General features: G+C 34.1%; 1 long non-coding RNA gene across 1 annotated transcript; it reads left to right on the top strand.

The window, feature by feature from the left end:
- Window positions 1-24,620: 24,620 nt before the first annotated feature.
- Window positions 24,621-26,212, top strand: LOC111191767 (uncharacterized). Its single transcript, XR_002649652.2, has 3 exons — window positions 24,621-24,737; window positions 24,854-24,935; window positions 25,941-26,212. It is a non-coding gene; the product is annotated as an uncharacterized LOC111191767 (long non-coding RNA).
- Window positions 26,213-26,555: the final 343 nt, after the last annotated feature.

The raw sequence follows: 26,555 nt of genomic DNA, 5'->3' as shown, positions 1-26,555 counted from the left end.
CATGCTGAGTTTAATTACTGGCAGCTCTTGTCAGCAGAGCTTTAGCCAGTATTTTCTTATTTGAAATGTGTGGTACGTCACAGAAATCTGTGTGGGATGTAGCTTTGAATTCTGCCCACCACCATTCCCCCAGTCTCATTTCTATACTCAGGGTTGCTGGGTATAGATACAGTAACAGCATGCAACTAGCCAAGGAAACTGAACAGGTAATCACTGAGCTTCAGTAAGGTTGCTAACCATAACTAGATAATTAACCACAAGCACTTATATATTAGAGACAGGCATTTTGTGAGCTTCTCTTCTGGGGAGGAGCAGGTAGAGCAGAATGCGTTCTCCAGTGTTTGGAAATTGGACTTCAATAGCCATTTAACTGAATCACTCATTTATTATTGATTGTTCCTTTCAGCCCTTTTGTACTTTTGGTTGAAGTATTTTTAGAAAGATTTTGAGTCATTGTGGGGTCAGGGTACTCTACCTAACTCTAAATATGTGTCCAACCCAAATAATTACAAAACTGGACTTACCCTGATGAAGGCAGCAAAAAAATCTATCTGGAAGACATGGAAAATGCTGAATGTCTTGTTTTCAAAATGCAAATGAAGATAAATAAAAAGAGAATTACATCATGAAAGTATTTTTTTATTATTATAAGGAGAACCAAGAACAGGAAGAAGAAAGAAAGAAGAAGAATATTGACTATGAATGAGTCAGATTTGACCCAGTTTTACTACCACAACACTTGTCATTCATTGGTAAAAAGTTATTAAATTATTAGGACACAAAAACGTATATGATTAAAGTCTGGTTAATATAAATGATGCAGAATGTGATGTATTAGTGTATAGCATGAACACCTTACATTAGTTACCGGTCATGTGTCTGTGTGGGGATTTCCTCTGAACTTCCTCTGTGTGACAGTGAGTAAGCCTCAAACTTACTGAGGCTATTTGAGTCCTAAAATAAACGGCAAGGGATAAATATACTAGACACCACTGGGCAATTTCTTTCCACAGTCCTGAAACAGAAATTCCCCTCTTTTTTAATCACAAAGAGTTTCTCTGCCTCCACTAAAAATCCACTTAAATGTCCAAGTAAATTTCTTGAGATTAATATTATCGATATATATTCTCCTACTTTAAATGCATACTAGGCTTGATATGATAACTGTAACTGTTTAACTGTTTCTGCACTTAGACTCAGGCTCCACTTCACCAAAGTTACATAGTGCAGTTCGCAGTATGCCAAGCCTGGAAAAGCATTAACAGAGGCACCATTCTCCCTTGAGCATCAAAATGATTTTAAGATTTCAGAAATTATATTTTTAAGGTAAAATATATCAGACAGTTACCTGTGGAGCCAGTCACCAGTCACCCATGCTGACTGATAAGAGTATCATGTGACTTATACTTGATACGTCATCCTTTTACTTTACTTAACCTTTTTCATTACTGCAATATGACTGTAGCAATTTTCTACTAATATTCTATCTATCTATCTATCTATCTATCTATCTATCTATCTATCTATCTATCTATCTATCTATCTATCTATCTATCTATCTATCTATCTATGCAAATAAAGATAAATTGATGTACAATTTTTATAAATAGTCAGATTTGACCCAAATTTAGTAACACAACACTTGTTATTCATTGGTCAAACATTATTAACTAATTTGGACACATAATTGTATACAAATACAGTCAGGTTAATATAAATGAGCTTATCGTACCACTAGATCTACTTATCTAGGTTGTGAGAAGGTATAATCTTTTATATGTGTCAATATATTGGTTTATTGAGGTAACACTGAGAATAGGGAAATATCTCTTCACTATTTCTGGTTTTATCTAAAAGCAGCTGAGGTAGTTACTCTGGCAACAGCCAAAACATCAACAAATCACTTTTATTTGTCAATGTTTAATAGGGTTTCAGGACTTCCAATCAATGAAAATTTTAATCTGATAGTGTATTGTTGTGTCACTGCTTTCACCTGTTTTATGTATATTGGAATAATTCATAACTTATCTTTCCCTTTTTAACAGATCTGTTTTTCCCCAGCTTAATAAAGACAGAGCACGTGTCTCTGACTGCACTGCTTCCTATCCAGCTTCCAGTTTTGTAGTACACTAACATTTGTAGGAATAAATGTGGTAAAGTATGTCAGCAGTGCAGTGCGAGAAACTTGCCTAAAAAAGATGCTCATTCCCGCAGCTTAAAGGACCATTAAGAGTTATATTTTCTGTCTTAACTCATAAAATAATGAGGATGTGTCATCAGATATTTAGGAAACATGCTGAGTTAAAGCACTGTCAGCTCTTTTCAGCAGAGCTTCAGACAGTATTTTCTTATTTAAACTGTGTGGTGCCCAACGGCTTTCCCTCTGTCCCATTTCCACACTCAGGGTTGCCAGGTGTACACAATAGCATCAAATTGTGTGCTGTAGCCATTGAAATATGGGAGCTGGCTATTTTCTTCTGAACAGCTAGGTAATTATATTTATATATATATATATATATATATATATATATATATATATATATATATATATATATATATATATATATATATATATATATCTCACCAAAACTAACATAGTAGGGGTGCACATTTTGGACATTGAAACATATATTCACTAATCAGCTACAGCTACAGCTACAGAGAAAGACTCATCGCTGCTTGCCACAGTGTGTTAATCTGGCAACCCATGTGAGTTTTGCATCTGGGGAGGAGTGGATGAGACATAAGACTGAATATCTGTTAGTAAATTGAAATTATATAGCCATTTTACATACTTACTCTCATTTATTACTGATTGTTCCTTTAAATAATGATCTTGAACCTTAAAATAAAATAAATAATTTAATTAAACCACCAAGCCTACACCACAGATATGAAAGTTACAAGTCAATACAAGTGCAAAACTAGTTCTAGACTAGTATTGTCTGTATATCAGATTATTCATGTTATAGAAAAATAGATGATATACCCTGATATGTCCTGTATATGTATAAGTGTGTATGTGTATGTGGCCAGTCAGTCAGCAGTGGATATTAGGTTGTCTTTCCAAAGTAAAAAAGCAGATGTTTACAATAAAATTAATACACATGTCCCCTGTACATAAGAATTTGTGTGTTAGAACTGAATCAAATTGGTTCTTTGTTCTTATATACAGCTCTGGAACAAATTAAGAGAGCACTTCAGTTTCTAAATCAGTTTTTTCTGATGCTGCTATTTATAGCTGTATGTTTGAGTAAAATGAACATTGTTGTTTTATTCTATAAACTACAATTAAAAATATCGTCATTTACAGCATTTATTTTCAGAAAATGAGAAATGTCTTAAATAACAAAAAAGATGCAGAGATTTCAGACCTCAAATAATGCAAAGAAAAAAGTTCATATTCGAAATCAATATTTGGTGCAATAACCCTGGTTTTTAATCGTTTTTATGCATCTTGGCATGTCCTCCTCCACCAGTCTTACACACTGCTTTTGGATAACTTTATGCCACTCCTGGTGCAAAAATTCAAGCAGTTCAGTTTGGTTTGATGGCTTGTGTTTATCCATCTTCCTCTTGATTATATTACAGAGGTTTTAAATTTGGTAAAATCAATTATTTCCGAGCAGTATGTGACCCACTCTCCCCTCCTGCGGACTGTCCACAATGTCATTTACTTTTTTAAAGGAGGGCGATGTGGCTGAATTCGCTAGTTGCTTTTAAAAGTTAGAATGAGAACTGTATTGGCTGTTGGCTGTACACTGACAATCAGTTCTAGCAGGAAGACTCTAGAGACAAATGTGCAATAAGAAAAGTTTTAATTTCAATAGAGAGTGTATAACAATTAGTATTAGCAAAAGTAAAGTCTTTGGCGAAGGCCCGTCATTATTTCAGATCCATAGCATCAGGATCCTTGCAGATCCTTCCATATAGGTATGGCCGGGGCGGAGCCAGCGGAGCCAGCGGGACCAAACTGTGAGACAAAAAACGCATGTCAGCATCTGCGAGCAAAAGAGAACAGGTATAAGGTCTTATAAGGACAGGTGGAGGCTGGTGATTGGCTGGTGAGGTATGAGTGACGTGTTTCCGAGTTTCCTGCTTCCTGCGCAGAGCTTATAGTTCTGGATGATGCATTTGGCCTGGCACATCAACATCCACCTGACGTCCATATCTGCCATACTTTTATATTGATTTCGTAAGAGGCGGAGCACAGGTCTGCCAGGGTCTGTCTGCACAACAAGGAGACACTTTTGAAAAAAAAACTTAAAACACTCGAAACACTTGAAAAACCATCAGTATTAAGCTGAAGATGAATGCAGCTCAGTGATTAAGTGGACAAGCAGTTTGAATGACTGCATAACAAAGGTCACATTTTGCCTCAAAGGGAGTTTATAATGCATGCATCATCATTACTTCCCTTTATCCTACTGGATATAAACAGACACCTCTGAATCAGTGCAGTTTTACAGAAGATCACTAACATCTCTACAGCCTACAGACCTCCAGACCTCATCAGCCACAATGCGTTTCTCTCTGACCTTCCATCAAATGGCCTGCATCTTTTTTATAACAGTGTTTCTGTCCAGCTGTGTGCTCGGAGGTGAGTGCTACTTTTATGTTATCAGGTTTATTTACTGCATGCGTGTGAAAAATAATCTGATATTAGATTAAACAAATAGAAAAAAATTACACAGCTGATACAGTTTGTTTGGTTTATCTAACCAGATATTGAATGGTATCTGGTAACCTCAGACCTCCTCAAAGAAAATGTTTAAAAATAGGTTAATTAACGGATAGGTTTTATTAACAGCTCATATCTCTCAGTCATTAATCGTATTATTATATTACCACTAAGTGGTACTATAATAAAGTATAGTACAGTAAACACATTAAACACCACTACACTAACATAACTAGGGATGTCCTGAAGACCGATTCATTTTATTTGATTTGATCTGCCAATACCAAGTCTCATAGTTTGACAATGCAGTAAATTAAATTTAAATTAATTTTGAAACAAAGGTATCAAGACAATTTAGCACAAAATAAACAAGTACTAAATAAGTACTAAACTTAAATTATTTTTAATTTAAATATGCATGGATTCATAAATAAACAAATGAAAAAAGTCACACAACAACAAATCTGTGATTTATGATGATTATTTTTCCCTTCATTTTTAGTGTGAGGGACAGTAATAATAGTGTGGTGTGTAGTGTTTAGGCCTGGAAGATTTAGACTAGACTTTTTTTTTAGTGTATTTTAAGATCTATATTATAACATAGTGAAGTTATATGATTTTTAATTATAGTATTGTGTATTGTGAGTTACTGAGTTTAACAGAGCTTTAATGGAGAAAATTAATGCTAGTGTAGCTGCTTATATTATATATATTTGCAATTTCAGCTTTGAAAGATGAAACTTTGTGTTTGTGAGTGTGTGAGAGTGAAAGAGTGAGAAAACGCAACCTTTAGCAATTTATAGTGAACTCTATAGTCTATAGTGAACTCGTGGAGTAACAGCACAACATTACTCTCTTGATTAATTAGTGATTCTAATCTTTCCAAACAATTTAGATCCTTTAAAAAATGTGATTGAACATGATTTTCACATTGTCAGATTAAATATGACTAATATAAGCTCCTGTTAAATCAGTGTTAAATCATTCAGAAACTATAAAACATTTTCTTTACAACACCTGTTTTCAAGTCAAGGAAAGTAGATGGCACATGTTATTATAGAATAAATACTATATATGTTAGTAGTAGTAGTAGGTACTGTGTGTGGATGGTGAACTGAAGTGTGATCTTATTGGCCAATGTATTTGTAAATAATAATAATTATTATTTTAAAGCAGTATTGCCCATATCTTAACATTGCTTGTTCTGTTTTGCAGTGTTCTCTAATGACACAAAGAAGAAAACCTGCTGTCCCAGAGTCAGCAAAGCCGCTTTACATAGCCAAATCGAAATGTGTGCACGTGTTTCTGGCAGAAAAAATATCTTCGGCAAAACATTATGCCATGAGGCTTATCTGTAAGTTAACTGACTCTTGGAAAATTACTCTTTGCATTAGATGATTATCTCCAGTTAATCATTAAATCTAATAAAACACAGGCAGCTTTTAACTCCTGGTTTCCTAATCTGTATAGGTTCATCACAAAGAATGGAAAGAAGCACTGCATCGATGTAAACGCCAGATGGATCAATGAAATACTGGAACAATTAAAGGAGGTAAGGTGGTCAATGGATCTGAGTTATATTTTTTTGAAGAAGAAAATGTACGTAAAAAATACTGATGTGGTGTAATGAACATCATACAACTTATTATTATCTGTGTATTGTACACATCTTAGAAAACAAATGTAAAAAATGCGCTAAACACTGTTTAAATTGTTTAAAATCTTTGTTCTCTACAGGACGGATACCCGTGTAAGGGTACAACCAATTAAAAACGCACGCAGCCTAGATGGTCACCACTTCCGTCACTTCCTTCAGTTCTCTGAGAACCTACCTTCATTCCAGCAAAAAAAAAAGAAATCATTCTGTTTACATGACATTTAGCTATCAACTTTGTATTCATACAGAGTATTTGTATATTTTTGTATCTATTTAATTGTTTTGAAATACAATCACTGTTTTCAATATGTATTTAAATGTGACTTAAAAAACATCACATGTACATAGAGATTATTTATTTTTAATTAAATGAAATTGTTTAATAAATTATACCAGTATTCACTGTCTTCTTTATAATATTTTACAATTAAAAAAAATCCAAGAACTGACAACAAGACAGCTTTCCATAGTTTATAAAAACAATTCTGTGTGTCTTCAGTTTAGCAACACTCGTAGTGCACATCTGATATGAGTGAAGGCCTGAAACCATGACTGTGTGCAATCAAACACCTGGGAAGTGTAACAAATCTTCTATAGTTGAATTGGACCTAAATATAAAAATATTATAATTTATTGCTTTTATATTTTATTAGTATGCATGTGTTTCAGTAAATTGTTGGTTTCTATATACGTTTGGACACATGTTATAATTCAGTGTTTTTATTTATTTCCATATTTAATTTGTTTTCTACATAGAAGATTAATATCAAATAGATGAAATTGATTAATGGACACATTATGGAATTACATACTATTTGTCCTCCACAATATTCTGTCCTAAACACAACTCCTTTAAGGTGCTGAGAAAACTATTCCAGGTGACTCTCCCTCATGAAAACACAGATTAAAATACTAAGAGTATGCAGATCTGTCCTCAAAGCTACAGTGGTACAAAGTTGTTTGGGCACACATGATGAATTTCATAATTTTCCTTTATAAATCATTGCTTGTTCAGATCAGCAATTTAAGTTAAATATATCATATAGCAGATGAACACAGTGATTTTTGAGAAGTGAAATGAAGTTTATAGAATTTACAGAAAGTGTTAAATAATTCTTTAAACTAAATTCGGCAGGTGCATAAATTTGGACACCCCAAATGAAAGATTACATCAATATTTAGTGGATAGAGAAATAACAGCCTCTAAACTCTTCCCCTATAGCTTCCACTGAGAGTCTGTCTTCTGGTTGAAGACATTTTGGACCATTCTTCTTTACAAATATTACCAGTTCAGTCAGGTTTAATGGTTTCTGAGCATAAACAGCCCACTTTAAATCACACCACAGATTTTTTTATAATATTTACGTCTGGGGACTGAGATGATCATTCCAGAACGTTGCACTTGTTCCTCTGTATGAATGCTTTAATAGATGCTTTATGAATCTGTTGATATCATTAAAAAAATCATAAAAGGAAATAAAACACATTGAGAAGAGATGTGTCCAAATGTTTTGACTGGTACTGTTTTTTTCAGTATATCAGTGCTTGTAGCTAAAATGGTAAATCAAGTTATTGTACACATACATAGGTTCCACTGTTAATTCTAAGAACACCTGGGCAACATTACCAGAGCTTATTATTAAGAAGACCAGCCACTGACCGCTGTATGAATGGGAGTTTTAGTAACACTAATCATAAAAAAAAAGAGCCAAAAAAAAAAGTTAAATCAACTTACTGGCATCAAATTTTTACATATGTGGTCCAGCGGGTTAAGCGCTGCCACTAAGATCAGAAGATCGCCAGTTTGAATCCTGTTCATGTAGCTTGCTATCGATTACCGGAGCCCCGAAAGAGCACAATTGGCCTTGCTCTCTCTCTGAGTGGGTGATGTTGATCAGCACAAGGCGTCTGTGAGCTGGTGTATCGGAACTGAGTTGCTGTGCTTTCCTCCGAATGCACTGTGATGCTACTCAGCAAGTTCAAAAAGAGGCGGTGGCTGACTTTACATGTGTTGGAGGAGGCATGTGTTAGTCTTCACCCTCCTGGTGTTGGGGCATCACTAGTGATAGGGGGAATCTTAAGTGGGTTGAGTACTTGGCCGTGCAAATTGGGGATAAATTAGAAAAAAGAAATAAAATAATAAAAATGACTAAATGACCATCACATTCTAAACATAGCTTGACTGTTGTGCAAATGCAAAAAAATAATTACTGACACAACTATGAGTTGTTACCCAGATCAGTGTCACTTGAATTGTAACTTCACCTGTTACTCATGAGCTGAATTTCAAAGCCTAGGCTATCTAATGTTAGGGCAGATCCCTGGTATGACACTACTGTGTGACTGTCCTATGAAGTCGTATTATTAGCCTATTGGTCACTGAAATGGAACCGTCAAACAAGATAGCACTAGAAAGGTCCCGCCTCTTGCAGTTGTGGTGCAAACCTTGTAAGTGAACTTATTAGACAAAATGGAATTGTTTGTATTGTGTCACATCCTTGCCCTGTTCCCCAGTCATTTCCTTTCTGTGCTCGTGTTAACTTTAACCTAAACATAACATAACCATAATCTAAAAGTAACCAAAACACTCAGCCTAACCCCTACCTTAACTCTAACCTAAACTTAGCCAACCGGACATGGGGTGATGTCACCACAAAGCCGTGTTCGACTGTTCCATTTCAGTGACAAATAGGCTGCTAATAATATGACTTCATAGGACAGTCACACAGGACAGTCATACTAGGGATCTGCCCTAAAATAAGATAGCCTAGGCTTTGGAATTCAGCTCATGAATAACAGGTGACGTAGTTACAGTTCAGGTGACACTGATCTGGGTAACAGCTCACGGTTATATGGGAGTCATATTCAGTGATGTCAGTAACGCCTTACTTAGTAGTTACTCTAATCTGACCCTTTTTTTTAGTAACGCGTTACTATTTCCAATCCAGTAATCAGATTAAAGTTACTTATTCAAGTCTCTCTCTCCACCTCACACACTCACACACACAAACACACACTGCTCTCCCCCCATCACACGCGTCTCGCTTCTGTTAATGAGGTACAACCATTGGTTTACTCACTGCACTCCCCTGTTTCACTATTAACTTTACATTTCTCCCCTGTCTCTCTTTCGCTCTCGGCGTGTCTTTAGTTTTATCCTGTTCTCGTTTTTCCACCAGTTTTCGGGCTCCCTATCTCTTTATAAAGGCGTTTTTCCCGGCCGCGTCCCAATTCACTAGCCAGGGCAGCAGTCTGCGCAGATCTGATTGGCAGAGGAGAGCGTTTGAAGATTTTACACCACATGTGATTGGTCTGCAAGTTTACTGTGCCGCAGAGCGCGTATACCGTAAAGACAAGAAAAGTTCCGGTGCTTTAAATGAAAACTGTCAGAATTAAATCTTTCTCAGTAGTTTACTGGTTTGGGTCCGTATTGGACAACGTCTGGGTCCCGACCTGGACCACAGTCCGCATATATGTGATCCCTGGTCTAGACCATATACACGGTTCTGTTTTATAAAACCACTCCTTGCTGCCCTGCAGAGAACAACAAGTTCAATGTTCAGTTTTACAGTGTTAAATATGTCAGGTCAAGAAAGACTTTCTTTATTTAATATTTTTTTAATAAAAACAAGTATTTATCTTAAGTGAAATTAAGAAAGATCATATTTTATTTTTTATAAAAAAATATTTTATTATAGTAGAACTTTAGTAAAATAGTTAAACTTTAAATGTCTAAAGACATATTGTTGTTGTTAAAAATGCATTTTCCAATAAAGGGAATACTGGCAAAACTGGTTATAATGTTTATGTTAAGGCGGCGGGAGGTGGTGTCTGCAGCTGCTGAAAGTAACTAATAAAGTAACTTGTAAAGTCACCCTTGTGTGGTGTTCGGGTCTGTGAGACCCGTTTTCATTTTTCATCAAATGATACTAAAAATATATTTTTTCTAACTCAAACTCATTGGTATTGGCTCATTTTTTGTGAAAAACATATCAAAACACATTTTCGATAAACACACACTGTGCATCCCCCACCCCCCCACCCCCCCCACACACACATTTATATTACATACAGTATGTTTAGCCAAGGGCTAATAAACATTGCTTCATTTGTAAATTTGAAACTAAACAAATGTTTTACTCATATCTTGAGTTTAATTCATTTTCTTTTTAATTTTTTTTTTAAAACTAATAAACAAGAGTAGCACTTTTTGAAAGAAATGTAACATAAGAAAGGTAAATGGCAAATATTAACCATGTAAGCTGTTTATATTGCTTGCAGTTTAGGTGAAGCAAGCATGTGTAAAGCAGGCGGGAGGTGGTGTCTGCAGCTGCTGAAAGTAACTAATAAAGTAACTTGTAAAGTAACTTAGTTACTTTTAAAATCAAGTAATCCATAAAGTAACTAAGTTACTTTTTAAAGGAGTAATCAGTAATCAGTAATCAGATTACTTTTTCAAATAACTATTCCATCACTGGTCATATTGGAGTCCAGTCTAGATTCTGGGAAATAGAGTACGGTGAAGGTGAGTGGGTCAGTGGGAAGAAACAAGACAAGCTTAATAAAGCTCTCATTTGCAGATGAACTCCCACACTGACGTCTGTCATATGTCAAACCCACACTTTTTATCATATTTGTTTGGGTTTACATATGTAGCTGTGCAATACGCCTGCATCAGAGAGGAAACCGTATGAAGTAATGAAGATTCACGGTTAAGCAATCAAGCTGTTTGAGTGACTGCCCAACAACAATGCGTCACAACTGGCAGGGTGGTCAAAGTTTGTTCCTTTGATAGTAATTATAAGAAACAGAAATTAATGCATCATCATGACTCTGCTATACCCAACACAATATAAGCATGCTATATCTGAGGGAGTTCAGTTAAACAGAAGAACAGCAGCATCTCTACAGTCTTCAGTTCTCCAGACCTCCAGACCTTATCAGTACACAATGCGTCTCTCTCTGACCTCCGGACAGATCACCTGCATCTTTTACATAGCCATGTTTGTTTCCAGCTTTACGCTTGGAGGTGAGTAATTTATGAACTTTCTTACAGTTCGAATAGAAGTCAGATTAAACTTGATATTTTTTATGAAACAAAATATAAAATATATATTGTATAATATACAATTTTATATTTGTTTAGTTAATACTTTATGTAGAATATAGATTTTAATTTTGTTAGTGAATTATATTTTGTAAACTTCTTTTAAATAGTGTAAACACTTACACTCCAGATTAACCTGATTTGAGTTTAATTGAGCCTTCTTTTAAATCTTTACTTAAAATGACCTTTTAAGGGGTGCACACCATTATTAATTTACCTTTACTTGTAATCCTTACTTTACTATATGTTATTCAACATATTCTTATCCTGTTTATATACTTTTAAGATATTTTATATGGCTCTTATTTTATGTAATCTTTCTTGTTTTGTTTTTACTCCTGTTTTTATTGTTTGTTTTTATTATATTCTATGTTTTCAGGTTTAAATTTACATTATTTATTTTGTGTATTCTACCATATGTTTTTGAGATGCTCTAAGCTTTCAGAAAAGGTGCTATTATTATTATTATTATTATTATTATTATTATTATTATTATTATTATTATTATTATTATTATTATTATTATTATTATTATTATTATTATTAGTGTAAGCATGTGTTTTATGGTACTAATTAACTCTTGGTCTCCTAAAGACGTTTAGAGGTGGTTAAGCTAACAAACTGCAAACTGACTCCTTGAACTCTGGATTTATTTTTACTCACCTTTAGCTTGTAATTCAGTAATTAAATATATGATTTATTATATACTTCTACTCAAATTCAATTAATATATAGTATCAAATTTGCCAAAAGTTTGGACACACCAGTCCTAATGAGAGCCAGTTCCATCATAGGTTTTGATGGTTGTTGAAGTGTTTCAGATTGACTGACCTTCATTTCTTAAAGTATTTTTTTCCTTTATTTAGTTGAGTAGTTCTTGCCATAATTATGACCAGAACATTACTCAAATAGAGCTATTCACTGTATACCAACTCTGCCTCTTCACAACTTTACAACTGATGCTCTCAAACACATTAAGAGGGAAGGGAATTCAATTAATTAACTTTTGATAGGTTTAGCACAGCTGTTAAATGAAAGCCATTTCAGGTGACTCTACCTCATAAATATGTGCAAAGCTGTCATCTAAACAAGGGGCGCTACTTAAAAGAATCTAAAATATAAAACATATTTTAGTTTGTTTAACCCTTTTAACATTGTTTTTTTTATTGTAATTTGATGACTTTAGTATTAATCTACACTCCAGAACATTTAAAAACCATGAAAAACAACAGACTTTAAGTGTGAGGCCACAAACTTTTATTATTCAAGCTCTCAGCATCACTGACTTTTAACAATTTCTAACAAATGTTTCATATTTTTTGCGGTTGTTTTGTTTTACAGCATTCGCTTATGATGCAAAGGTATCCACATGTTGTCACACTTTAACCTCAGCTGAAGTGAAGGACCCTATTCAGAGCTGTGCACGTGTTCCTGGGAGAAGAAGGGGGAGAGGATACTGCTATGAGGCATATGTGTAAGTTACCAGACTTTATGGAAAGGAATGACTGTGTGTGTGATAGATAAAACACTTTTAACACTGTCAACTCCAGTTAATTAGCAAATCTACATTTCATATAAACTCTGAGAAGAATGTCAGAAATGCAAGTTTTTAATCCTGGTCTCTTAATCTGCTCAGGTTATCCACAGAGGGTACAACGAGCTGCATCAATATAAATGCCCCATGGATCGAAGAAACACTGGCGAAACTGAAGCAGGTAAATTCCAATACTTTTACTGATCAGCATGAACAGATAATCCTGGTTTAATATAGTAGATGAAATGTAATGCTGTTTTTTGTGGTGTCATGTACAGTATACATATTAAATCTGTGTGTCATTTTTATTTATATAAAAAGTTTATACATCATATTAAAGTGTATAAATCTTTCTTTCTAACAGGACGGTAACCCGTGTAAAGGTACACCCCAGTAAATGAGTATGCAGTCTAGAGCATCCGGAATTATTTCACCACTTCCTTCACTGATCTATCTGAAGCTCTTCTTCTTTACTTCCAGCCACCACCAGAACCCACAGCTGTAGAAATACATCTTCATATCAGCTTGGAATCCATATGTTTACATGCCTTTGTTTTCAGAAATGTAGCTCAATTTTGCATTCAGTATCAGAGTATTTATCTATTTTTGTATTTATTTAACTATTGTGCAAACACTGGCTGTTTTCACTGTTATTTAAACATTAATTTAAAACATCATATTAACATGTATTTATTTGTACATCTTTATTTTTTTTAATATTGGCAAATAAATTGTGCAAAATGTATTGTTTTTGTGTTGAGTACCTTTTTTATATAAAAAAAAGAAAAATACATAATAATAGAAAAAAACACTGTCATTAATAAACACAAGCTGTTTTCACACTAAATGCAGAAAACTGTTAAAAAAACATTGCAGTAACAAAAATGGGAGGTGCCTTCGAGGGTGGGTGCGTGTGTGTGTGTGTACTGGCTATTTGTACACAGAATGTTACCTGATCTGTATTTGTCCACATTTAGTTGCAGTGCAGCACAAATAGAATTTTTAATCATTTTTAACTTTTTCCTCCTTCCATGTAAAAGCAGCTTTAGACAATATAGATCATTTAATTGTTTTACACAGAATGATCTGTAGCATCTTCTATCTGTTGTAAATGTATTTAATTTACTTAACCCCTTTAACAGGCCAGGATTTTTGTCAGTTGTCTGCCTGACATTTGTTCTGGATCTGAAATTATTAAGTGGAGTAGAGAGTGAACAGGCAGTTTCTCCAAGTGTCCTGTAGGAGATTTCAAAGCCCTCAAACTTTCAGAATGTAAAAAAGTTGTTTTAATGCAGAACAAAGGGTTTTGTATCACCTACACCTGTAGCCCCTAAACAGGACAAGGCATGTTAAAGGATTAAACATCCATTTATGAGTCAAATTGGAGTCACACCCCAAAATCAGATTTTTGTTCCTCATACAGAGCAGGGGAACATGGCATGTCTTGGATCATTGAGCATAAATGATAGTTGGGCAATCGTACATGATCCGAATGGTCAATATAAATCAATACACTTCAGGAAGTAACAAAGATTTTATACTTTTTAGCTAAGTATATTTTCATACTTGTTTGAAGGGAGTTTCATTTATTTTTCCTTCCACGATCCGTAAGATTCTTGGACTGGGTCCTGTGCCACTGGCTGCAACACAAGTTCCACAACAACTTCCACAAAACATCCACAATTCACCCCTACATTTAAAGTAGAAGTCCGGTGTGAAATGAACTTGGGTTTAGTGGAACATGCTAACACATACAAACTTGAGTCGCTGTGCTTTTCTCCGAGCACGCTGTGATGCTACTCGACAATGCTGCATCACCCTCCTTGTGCTGTGGCATCACTTGTGATGGGGGGCATGTTGAGGAATGGATGGGACAATTGGCATAGCTAAATTGAGATAAAAATGAATATGGAGAAAATTTATATAAAAGGGTTGTAAAAGGATTAACAAAGAAGCTAAAGACACATATCTGTATAACCAGATCTTATTCAGATTGACAGATTAATCAATGAACAAAGCAGGCATGGGCTAGACTGTGGCATAAAAGTAGATCAGAAAATGAAAATAGGGAGAGAACCAATCAACAACCCAATCAAATGGGCAAAAACAAACAGAAACAGGCAGAAATGTATAACTAGCTGTCTAAACAAAGAAAGGAAGAACGAGTGGTATGCCATTGTTAAAAGTTGGCAATACTTCATAAAGAGTGGAACAAACTGAAAGGGTATTTATACAAAAAAAGGTACATTGTCCACAGGCAAAACAGATCAGGACCAATAATCTGGTGATGTAGAACGTGAGGACAGGTCATGATTAGCTGAAATCATGTGTGTGACATGACACCTCCATGACAGGTGAATTATGGGAGTTGTAGTTGGAATTAGTTAAGAGAGAAAGAGAGAGGGGGAATGCCAGGGAAATGTGACACATTTGTCAAAAATTTATATATTTTGTTAGATGTGAAGATGAATGAACCAACAGGAGGAATAGGAAGTGTGACACATGCCAGAGGGGGAAAAAAAATCAGGCAGTTGCAGAATTAATTCCATCCCTAACAATTTTTTTTGTAGATGGAGAAGCCCACCATTTTTCAGAATATTGTTTTAAGTTCGCACAAGTGCACATGCAACAAACAATGCATAAGTCTGCTACAGTATTGATGCACCAGAGAGGAACCTGGAGGAACTGTCAAAAGTGAAAACAGTTAAAATGAAGTAAGAATGTAGATCAGTGATAAAGACAGTGGACAGGCAGTGTGAATGACTGGACAATAGTGTGTCATAACGGACAGCGGTAGCTTCTTCCATTGATGGTATTTTTAAAAGAGACACATGTATGCATCATCTTTACTTCCTTTTATCTAACACAGTATAAACATGCTGTCTCTGAATGAGTGCAGTTAAAGAGAAGAACAGTATCATCCCCACAGCCTCAGACCTCCAGGCCTCATCTGCAACAATGCATTTCTGTCTGACCGTTCGTCAAATTACCTGCATCTTTTGCATGGCGATGTTTCTGTCCAGCTGTATACTAGGAGGTGAGTTTCTTAAATATTTACTGGAATGCTTTTTCTAGTGATATTTGGGAACTATTTAGAAAATATGATTTTGTCTGCATTATATTTATGAGGCACTGATGGTCTTATGCTTGCACCTATGTAGGATATAGGACATATATTCATGGTTGAATTAATGTCATATCAAGATTGAATCAACATTTAATTATGTTTGAATTTTTAAAGATAAATCAACACTTTATATTCTACTGTATTCTTCCAAATTTAACATTTAATTGTGCACTCTTAAAACTATGGTTCTTCAAGAGTTTAACATAGAACAATAAAAACTCAATAATATTTACATGCAGAAATTGTAAATGCAAACCTTTTACAACTTTTAAATTGTTATTGCTGTTTCCTATGCTTATCACATAGTGTACATTACATTAACCTATTTGAAGTTGTTTTCTAATCAATTATATCCTAAAATCATAATAATTATCAAATTATTAAGACTAAGACATTAAGTTAACTTCAAGTAAAAGTTCAAATGTTGAGGGGCTCCGAGTGTTCCAGTGGTCTAAGGAGCTGCCACTATGATCAGGAGATAGGTCGTTTGAATCCCGGCCATGCAGCTTGCCATCAGCTGCCGGAGCCCTGAGAGAGCACAACTGGCTATGCTCTTTCTGGGTGGGTAGATTGCGCTCTTTACCCAACATCACTTGTCTGTGAGCTGATATATCAGAATCGAATCAGTGTGCTTTCCTCCAAGCGTGCTGGCTACTCGGCAAAGCTTCAGTCTTACAAATTATTTCTGTTATGTTACAGGCTAAGCTCCCTGCAACCTTTACAAAATGTTGCAAAATGCTCTTATAATGTTCTAAGTTAGCTGAGTAACTCTTTTCCAACCTACTGTATCTATAACAAATTCTAACATTGTTGTTTTGCAGTGTTTTCTAATGATGCAAAAAAAGAAACATGCTGTCCCAGAGTCAGCAAAACACGCCCGCAGCGCCAAATTAAAGACTGCGCACACGTCCTCGGCAGAAAAGAAGGCAAAATCGTATGCCATGAGGCTTATGTGTAAGTTACCTGACTTTTAGAACATCAAAACTCTTTATTTGAATTTATGCTGTCTCCTAGAACAGGGGTTCTCAACTGATATCAGCCCGGGACTGATTGGTCTTTTGGTCATTAAGTGACAAGCCACTTTTATAGAATACAAACCAAACAAATGTATTTTTGGAAAATAGACAACTATGTGTATATTTATATGTATATAAAAGTTACTATAATAAAATGAAGTAAAACTTCACAAAATAGAAAATTCTCTTCTCTGCATATCTCTGCATTCAGAGTACACTTTTGGGTCCTGACCCACCAGTTGAGAATCGCTGCTTTAGATTAAAACACATCATATAGTCATCTCCAATAATCAGTAAAAATAAGTGTGTGTAAAAGAGTCATAAGGGCTCATAAAAATGTTATGTGATGAACATCAGAAATGCATTTTTTAACCATGGTATGTTATTCTGTCCAGTTTCACCACACAGAATGAAAAGAGACACTGCATCAATGTAAATGCCACATGGGTCAATGCAACACTGGAAGCATTAAAGAAGGTGAGTTCCAATACATGTGCTGCACAAAAAACATGACAATGGACAAGGGACACCTGGAGAAGTAACTAGGGGGTGGAGTTACAAGTTAGACAGACAGAGGACAGGAGCACATGGGACCCAAAGAGGGAAAAACACAAGACAGACACAGGCTAATGTGTGACACCATCAGCTTATGGCTATGCAGAAAAACAAGAAGAGGGAGAAAACTCTAGAGAACTTTGTGCTGAATGTATATATATTTACACATGAGGGAACATTGCTGTTTAACTTTTTAATTTTTTTCTACTTGTGTCCTTACAGAAACGCATCCCATGTAAAGGTACATCCATCTGAAAGTGCATGAAGTCTAGATAGTCACCACATCCTTCACTGCTCTGGCCAGTGTTCTCCTTCACAGCTTCAACCCACATCCAGCTCCCACAAACCCGGAGAATCCACCTTCATACCAGCGGGGGAATCAAGAGAATCTGTTTACATGACATAAACTCAGGAGGAATATAGCTTAACTTTACATCCAGCATCAAAGCATTTATCTATTTTTGTATTTAATATCTATTTAAATGTATTGAAACAGACTGGCTGTTTTCACTATTTTTATATTACTTTAAAAACATCATGTGTATTTATAGAGATCCTTTATTTTTATTGAATGATAAAACAAATAAATTATTCAAAATGTATGTCTCTGTATTCAGTACTTTTTTTTTGTCAATAACTAAACTTTTTCAATGCATGCATCTAAGAGGCTTCAATACTAGACTGATAGTACAACTCCAAATAATATAAATAAATTGAAGAAAAATAAAAATCAAAACAGAATAAAATTTGTGAATTTGTAAGACCCATGTTTTATTCACAATAGAACAAACAGCGCATATGATGGCCACAAAACTTTTATAAAAAGTTGAGACGAGGCTACTAAAGGTTTGAAATTGTTGTACTTGTAATAAGTTGTACTTGTATAACTGGGTATAAAAAGAGAATTTAAGATTGTCTAAATTTTGTGGAACAATTCCAGAAAAACAATGTTACTCAACTTTTTTTAAGATGTTTTGCTGCAGTTGTGAGTTTATAAGTTATAAAGTTAATATTTTTCATTAAATGTTAAAATGTCTCAATTTCAACACCTGATATGTATTTTATGTTCTATTGCGATTAATACAGTGCCAGTCAAAAGTTTGGACACATCTTCTCATTTTAGGTTTTTCTTTACTTTCTTTACTTTACTACCATAATCATATCTCTATGCAGTAGATGTATATATTTCTTCCTTTACTATATATAATTTTTAACTATCTTTTATATATTTCCAGTAATTGTTTTTTGTATATATAGATTTATCATTATTTGTTTATTATATTATTTTTTTTCCTGACCTGTTTCTCTGTCCTTTCTTCTGTACTGCTGTAACATTGTAAATATCCCCTTTGTGTGATTAATAAAGGATTATCTTATTTTATTTTATATCTTACCTATATTTTATTTATTTTCTACATTATATATTAATACTAAAGACATAAAACAATTAAGGGATACATGTTGAACTAAGTAGTAATCAAAATATTTGTTGTCCACAATCCCCTGACCTAAACCCAAATGAGATGGTGATTTGGGATGAGCTGGAGCTTCACAGCCTGAAAGAAAAGCAGCAACTATTGTTCATCACCTCCAGAAACTCCTTTCAAGAAGCTGAGAAAACTATTCCAGGTGACTCTCCCTCATGAAGTCACTGACATTAAAATACAAAGAGAGTGCAGATCTGCCCTCAAACCTAATTGTGATACTTAGAAGAGTCTAAAGTATAAAACATATCTTGGTTTGTTTAACACTTTTTGTTAACATATTAATCATAATAAAAAAAACATTGAATGGAAAGAGATGTGCCCAAACTTTTGACTGGTACTGTATATGGGTCTATAAGATCTGCAAACCATTGTATTTTGTCTTTAATTAAACTTATTAATAGTTTTTTTTATGTAAAACATTATACAATCTCTAGCCTTGTTGAGTTATGTTGAGTAAATCACAGTGAGTTTATTTAAAGGGCCATAGACCACTGAAGTTGTGTCATCATTTTGCAGTTGGCACTCGTTATCTTGTCATGTCCATATTTGGCACTCAGTTCTTAATGGCAGAAATAAACTGTGTAGAAAAACAAAAGGGGGGGGGGGGCAATATTAATGTATTGACTCATAAACTACTTTGTAACACAGATGATCCAGAGATGTACAGGAGAGAACTGTGCACAAAACAAAATTTTAAGGGTTCTGAATATATTTATTCGTCACAAAATGTGATACAGGCATTTTTAACTCAATTTTCCAGTGCCATATATGGGCATTATGAGGACTACAGAATTATGCACAACGTCAGTGGTCTATTTTGTCACACCTCATGTTTACTCACACTGAGCAAAGCAGTGTGCCCAGTCTTCTGTGGTAACTCTGACATGTAGTGCTTCTCATAAGTCTTAATATACACTACCAGTGAAAAGTTTTAGATACGCCTCTTCTCATTCAGTGTGGTTTTATTTCTATTTATGATTTTTACATTGTAAAATTAATATATATACAGGAACACATGCGGAATTATTCTGTGTACAAAAAGTGTTAAATAATTCAGAATATGTTTTATACTTAGTTTTAGATTATTATAAGTCACCACATTTAGCTTTGAGGACAGATCTGCACACTCTTGGTATTTTAATCTCAGTGTCTTCATGATGGAGAGTCACCTGGAATAGTTTTCTCAGTGTCTTGAAGGAGTTCCTGGAGGTGCTGGACAATAGTTACTGCTTTTCCTTCACACTGTGAAGCTCATCTCAAATCACCATCTCAGTTGGGTTTAGATCAGAGGATTGTGGAGGACCAAATTTTTTTTGTTTTTTGTATTATTTATTTATTATTTAAATAAAAAAAATATATATTTAAATATTTATTATTTAAATTGTATTATTTACTTATTTAATAAAAAACATTGAGTGAGACGGTGTATCCAGACTTTTGACTGGTACTGTTTATAGCTTAGTTTGAATTAGCCAACATGACTAAGCTCAGGCACCTTTGAAAAGCTTTAAAAACTTTACTGTATTTTAGATTGCAGATCTCAACAAATCGAGAGTTTGGAGGGAGACTTGAACTTTGAAAACCACGAAAACCAAAGACACACATCAGACTGCACATACTGCAATCTTGACAAAATATAAATGAAACAAACTACATTACTATTAATACAGTTTTTCAAGTGCTCTACTTATGAAATTTGGTAAAACAAATGCAGACTTAAATGTTGGTAGGCTAAACTCAAATATTTGATGTTTGAATTACAGACTTGAACTTCAGGAGTAAAGGGTTGGATAAATAAGTGAGTTCTGGTCTGGTGGCTCAGAAAGCCTAGCATATAACAGTGCAAAAAACATTCAATTGTCCTCTAATTATCCTTGCCCACGTGTGAGAGGATTTGTCCATTGTAAATCACTTTTTTTTACAGAATGTTTTTTTTTTTTTTTAAACAGATCCTCAACTGTATAGATAAAATGCTGGGGGCATCATTCTTAATCATAGGTTATTAAATATCAACCACATTCATATTCTCATTGTCTCATTATAGTCACTAAAACATTGACAGAAGTACATTCCGATACTGTGGAATTTAATCATCATAATTCTGACTACAAATATTCATCAAGTTTTAAGGTATCACTTTAAAATAAGACTACCTTTATAAAGGGTTTATAAATGGTTTACAATTAGTTTATTAATGGTTACTAATTAGGTTGTAAATGCCTTAGAAATCATTAATAATCAGTTATAACACATACGTAGAAAGGGCAATAATGACCTGTTGTTTATAAATGACTAAAAGAGTTAGTGGTAGAGTGAATAAACTTGGGAGTTAAATGGTTAAAGTGATGGAGAATATGGAGATGGAGAAGCAAGTTGAGTTAGATGGAAAAGACAAGTAGTAAGTTGAGTATCTGACCAGATCTGAAATTTAACAATATAGATGGCTGTGGGTTCACTATTTGGCAAACAACAGGTCATTGTTGCCTTTCTACGTATGTGTTATAACTGATTATTAATGATTTTTAAGGCATTTACAACCCAATTAGTAACCATTAATAAACTAATTGTAAACCATTTATAAACCCTTTATAAAGGTAGTCTTATTTTAAAGTGGTACCAGTTTTGTCTGTTGAACCTAAAGATGAATGTTTGTTTTGCTACATACAGTATAAGAAATTCTTAAAAAAAAAAATAGTTAAAAAAAGTCAACAAATTAACTCAAATGATTTGAGTAGGCTTAACTTATTAGAGTTTACAGTGCAGAGTGGGCTCTGTAGGCATAAGGTAGAGGTAGAGTAAGATCCCCAGTAAAGAACCTCAAAGAACAATTAGAAGTTGAAGCATTCTCCCCGTGTGTAAAATTTAGCTCAGTGATTAAGCAGACAAGCTTATGAATGACTGTACAGGAGTGTGTCACTGTGCGCTATAACTAGCAGACCGTGGTTCTCTATACAGCCAGCAACTTATTCCCGTGATGATATTTACGAGACGGATGCATGCATCACCACAGCTTCCCTATTTCCAGCACAATATTAAGGTGCTCTGTGTGGAGGAGTGCAGTATTAGGGGATTTCTCCACCGCCTCCAGTCCTCCAGAGCTCACCAGCAACAATGCAATTCTCTCTGACCTCTCGCCAAATTACCTGCCTCTTTTACACAGTGATGCTTCTGAACTGCAGTGTGCTGGGAGGTGAGTACGCCTGTTCTTTATATAGTACAGTGTTTTTACACCACAGCCCTGCAGTGGGCATGAATACAGTGTGGTGCACTTGAGTACAGGGGGCTTATACACTACAGTGTAGCCAGCTTATTTAGAGTAGCTGTACAGTAAGTGTGGGTGTTTATTTGTAGAAACTTGATGCAGCATTAAAATTAAGATGATTAAAGAGAATATAGCTGTAAGATAGTGGTCCATCAGGTTAAACGCTGCCACTATGATCAGGAGCTCCTGGTTTGCATCCTGTTCATGCAGCTTGCCATCAACTGCCAGAGCCCTGAGAGAGCACAGTTAGCTTTGCTCTCTCTGGGTGGGTAGATGGCACTCTCTCCCCACATCACTCCCAAAGGGTGATGTCGATCAGCACAAGGCGTCTGTGAGCTGATGTATCAGAACCACTTCCCTTCGAGTGTACTGTGATTTTATTCGGCAATGCTGCATCAGCAGCAGCTTGAAAAGAGGTGGTGGCTGACTTCACATGTGTAGGAAGAGGCATGTGCTAGTCTTCACCCTCCTGGTGTGTTGGGGCATTACTAGTAATAATGGGTTTGGTAATTGGCCTCGTAAATTAGGGAGAAATTGGAATAAAAATTATAAATATATTTAGAACTAAACAAAGAAAAGTAACTGTTTTGTTAACTGCTTAAAATAATTTATAATAGTCTCAATACAGTTATCCTTGACACCCCTGATATATTAAATGGATTTTTCAACTTCAACCACAGTAAATTACCCAAATACTGGGTTAGGTCAGTTAGAGAAATGAAAATTGCTAAAAAAAAAAATGTGTTTTCCTAATGTATTTGTTATTTATTTAAATGTATACCCTTGAAAATGAAAATTTTCAACTTAACAACTTATGGCTGCTTAAATATATTTCATTTGTAATTTAACCATATTTAAACACAACATAAAAGCATTTAATTGTGGTTTTAAATGCTTTTTTGTACAACTTCTGTGAACTTAAGTATATTTAAGTTTGTGTTTTTTAAACACCTTTTGAATACACTTGAAGTATATTGTAAATGCACTACTTTGCATATTGATGCACATATTGTATACACCTTAAGGCTACTGAAAAAAAATACGCTAAAGTGCACTTTAAGCAGTATTTAATGGCACTATATATATTTTCAATCAACACAACGTTTACTTTACAGCATATTGCTTAAAAATACATTTTATGAAAATATAGAAAATATATATAATGCATATTTTTATAAAGTACATACATTGAAAATGCACCTTTAGTATTCTTTACCTAATTTGAACATATGTAGGTATATTTCCTTTTCACAAGGGTATTTTGAGCAAATACAGGCCAAATGGCTCCATATACATAATAAATATGTTCTGTGTTCAGTAAATGGAGGATTTTCTAATGCTTTACATGCATTTTCATTAGTGTTTGCATGTTTGCTCTTAAATTAAACATATTTTTGACAGTAAGAAATTTCAGGTCAATTTCAGGGTTTTAAATGTTGCTAATTAAGATGTGAACACTATAACCTGTCACCTTTGCCATCAGCAGTCAGAATTAGAGAGAGCACAGTTGGTTTGGTCTTGCTCTGTCTAGGGTGGGACTCCGCCTAGTGAGGCTGCATTGGTGGCAGTTCAGTAAGAGGTGTTGGTGATTTCTTATGTGTCAGAGGAAGTAAGAACTTCTCCTTACCCCTCCTAATGTCCAGAGCTTTGCAATCATAGTGGGAGTCCTAGTAGTGAGAGGATGTGTTAATTGGCTTGGCTAATTTGGGGTGAAAAAAATGTAAAAAAAAAAAAAAATGGGTATGGGTAATGTATTTATTAGACTTTTAAACATTTCTTCAAGGAATTCTGCTATTTTTTGTAGATATCGTGCAGTTTTAGTTTTGGCTGGTTATATCAGGTGTGCTGTTGGTTGATTCATATAAGTCTTTGTGGTGTTAGGAGATATTGAGGAGAAACATGGAATCAAAACAAGAGCTCTTTATGCTTTTAACTAACACAATATTCATATTTAGATTTCTGTTTATAATGTCACTGTTGCGCAAAAACCTACTTATTTGTGATTTTTTTTTTGCACTTTGACTCACTGAATCTGCCATTTGTCAAAATTACACAATGAATAAAATGTTTTTTTTTTCTTTCTGCTATAAAGTTGACATTTTTGATATATTAGGTTTGTGTGTATTTCACGTCATTTTCAAGTCATTTTCATGTGTCATATCTAGATATATTTGTATTGCTGTTTTGCAGTGTTCTCGAGTGACAACAAGAAAACCACATGCTGTGTTGGAGTCACCCATGTACGAGTTAAGGGCCAGGTCTCACAGTGTGCATACGTCACTAAAAGAGGAAACTGCTCTGAGGCATATGTGTAAGATAAACCTACATATCTCAAGATCTTTATCTATTTGTTTATATTTAAAAAAAAAAAAAACAATCATTAAAAAATGTTGAATATATGAATATATGGTCTTTTAATCTGCTCAGGCTTGTGATGGAGGACGAAACACAACACTGTATCGCTGTAAACACCAAATGGATCAAACGGACTTTAAAAGCCTTAGCGATGGTAAGGAGTGGTACTTTTCTTGGTACTCAGATTCAATCAACAAAGAGGAAATATTCTGTCTGTTTTGTAAAATTTGGGCAGAATACTCTAATGAAAAAAAGTAGATTTAGTTGCACTAAAGTGTACTAAAGTGTTCTTGTAGCTACATTATTAATCAGTAAATTTAAAAAGGGGACAAAATGGAAAATTTAGAATGGAACAACTTTTTTGCACTTTAATTGTGCTAAGTGTACTTGACTGTACTAAAATGGAACTATTTTAAATATACTTTATAATTTAAATAATTTAAACATACATGTATGTAACCCAATATTTTAAATATGCTTACAGTACAAATATAATACATTTAATGAGTATTACAACTGTATCACTATTATACACTGGGTATATTACAAATGTACTAAGAATTGATGTTAAATATATTTACATTAAAGTACAAAAATTCTTCTTGTTCCCGTCTTTTGTAAGTAGAACACTTCTAGTATACTTCATTTGGTATAAAAATATATTTGAATATACTGTACTACGATTTTTAGCACGTTACAAATTTACTTAAAATTTTATAAATGTAGTAATTTTATTTACCTATTAAAAGTGGCATGATACATCGCACTTTAAGGGAACTACTTTAACAGTTTTTTTAACACATTTTCCTAAAAATGTACAAATGTTTGGAAATAAGTATTTTAGATGTATATTAAATTAAATTTAACTAAAAGTGTAATTCATAGTAATCAAATTTTTAAAAATATATTACTGTATTTTTACTGTAAATTTTACTGTATTGTATAATCTAATTTTACTTTCAAACATTTGATGAAACGTACACAGGAGCCTTTATAAAAGATACAGACTGTGAGCTGCATGTGTAGCTAAAACACCAACAAAAAAAGAAAAAAAAGAAGAAAAAAAGCAAACAACTCTATTCAGCATATTCTGAACTTTCAGAACTTTTCCCACAGGATAAATTTTAGTTACTAAATCTAAATCTCATCTTTCCTACAGAAAGGTAACCCGTGTGAGGGGACCACCAGGAGACTTCATTAGAGGAAGTAAAGAGCAGCTGAACAATTTGTCAGATATTCTTTCCCCACTTCCTGCACTGGTCACATTCATACTTTCCAATCCACTGTCACCATCCACGGAAAAGGATTTATCAATGTAGGAAGAAGAGATCAGCCTATTCACATCCTTTTACTCAAGAATTCAGCTCTGAACTTTGTATCCACTAACTATTTATTTTTATATATTCTTATATAAAGTGTTTAATTTAATCCTTAATTGGGACACAATTCATGTTTTTATTCTTTATTTAAGTGTTAATTTATCAACACCATATTTATTTATAAATATTTTTTATTATTATGATATAATAAATGTGTATTTATGGAGATTTCTTTTGTATTCTGTGTATTTTTAAATACAATTTAAACAAAGAAACACGTGTTCATTCATAATCACAATTAAAAGCAGAAGTACTACTTACATATGATTATTCTAAGAATTGTGTGAAACAAGGCTTCATATTTCTGATCTGACATCAGTGATTATAGTGATATGTAAAATCTAGGCACCTTTGGCCAAAATATCAATTACTGTAAATAGCCAGGCAAGAAAAAT

This window comes from Astyanax mexicanus, chromosome 1 (assembly GCF_023375975.1).
Source record: "Astyanax mexicanus isolate ESR-SI-001 chromosome 1, AstMex3_surface, whole genome shotgun sequence".
Classification (NCBI taxonomy): Eukaryota; Metazoa; Chordata; class Actinopteri; order Characiformes; family Acestrorhamphidae; genus Astyanax; species Astyanax mexicanus.
Note: the sequence above shows the minus strand (reverse complement) of the source record. Positions and strands in the feature narration are given on the sequence as shown.